Source organism: Macrobrachium nipponense, chromosome 32 (genome assembly GCF_015104395.2).
Source record: "Macrobrachium nipponense isolate FS-2020 chromosome 32, ASM1510439v2, whole genome shotgun sequence".
Taxonomy (NCBI): domain Eukaryota; kingdom Metazoa; phylum Arthropoda; class Malacostraca; order Decapoda; family Palaemonidae; genus Macrobrachium; species Macrobrachium nipponense.
In genome coordinates this window covers 53,436,385-53,437,432 of record NC_061094.1, presented here as the reverse complement: position 1 = coordinate 53,437,432, position 1,048 = coordinate 53,436,385, and positions in this window count along the sequence as shown.

Sequence of the window (1,048 nt, the reverse complement as noted above, 5' to 3'; positions counted from 1 at the left end):
TGGAATAGTTTTTGTAACAGTTTTACCTATCCCCCATCAGCATATAAAAATTCATATACTTCATCAAAATGTGTAATCTGTATATTTAGTTCTGTGAGCTTGTTATTTTCATGGGAACAGCAAAGATAAATACATAATGATAATGGGTCCCTGGTCACAGTATGACTGTTAGTTAACTCTGTGAAAATATAGTAAACTCACTCACCCACAATTATTTTTACAAAATGCAAAACAGTAAACACTAAAGAACACACTACATTGTACTGAATACTGCCCTTTGTCCCATATTTCCTTTTTGTTGACCTCTACACTCTTCAGATCTCAATTTTCACCTAAATTCTGCAACCAACCATATTGCACCTAATCTAATTCTTGGAAACAGCGGCTTAGACTATATTCCTCAAAAGGGTAACTACACTATTTGAAAATTTACCCACCTCACTTCTTTAACCCTTAAACGCCGAAGCGGTAAAAAAAAAAATGTCTCCCGTGTGCCGGAGGTGTTTCAGAGTGAGCGAGGAAGCGGAAAAAATATTTTTTTCAAAAAATCACAGAGCGCTTAGTTTTCAAGATTAAGAGTTCATTTTTGGCTCCTTTTTTTGTCATTGGCTAAAGTTTAGTATGCAACCATCAAAACTGAAAAAAATTATCATTATCATATATAAATAATGCGATATATGATAGCGCAAAAACAAAATTTCATATATAATTGTATTCAAATCGCGCTGTGTGCAAAATGGTTAAAGGTAACAAGTTACATTTTTTTTCGTTGTAATGTACACTAAATTGCGATCATTTTGGTATATAACACATTGTAAAACGATAAAAGCAACACAGAGAAAATATATCACAAAATATTGCATGAATTCATAACGTGTGGACGTAAAATATTTTTTTCAAAAATTCACCATAAATCTAAATATTGTCCTAGAGACTTCCAATTTCTTTCAAAATGAAGACAAATGATTGAATATTACTATACTGTAAGAGTATTAGCTTACAAATGCAGTTTTCGACCATATCTGACGAGTTAAAGTTGACCGAATGT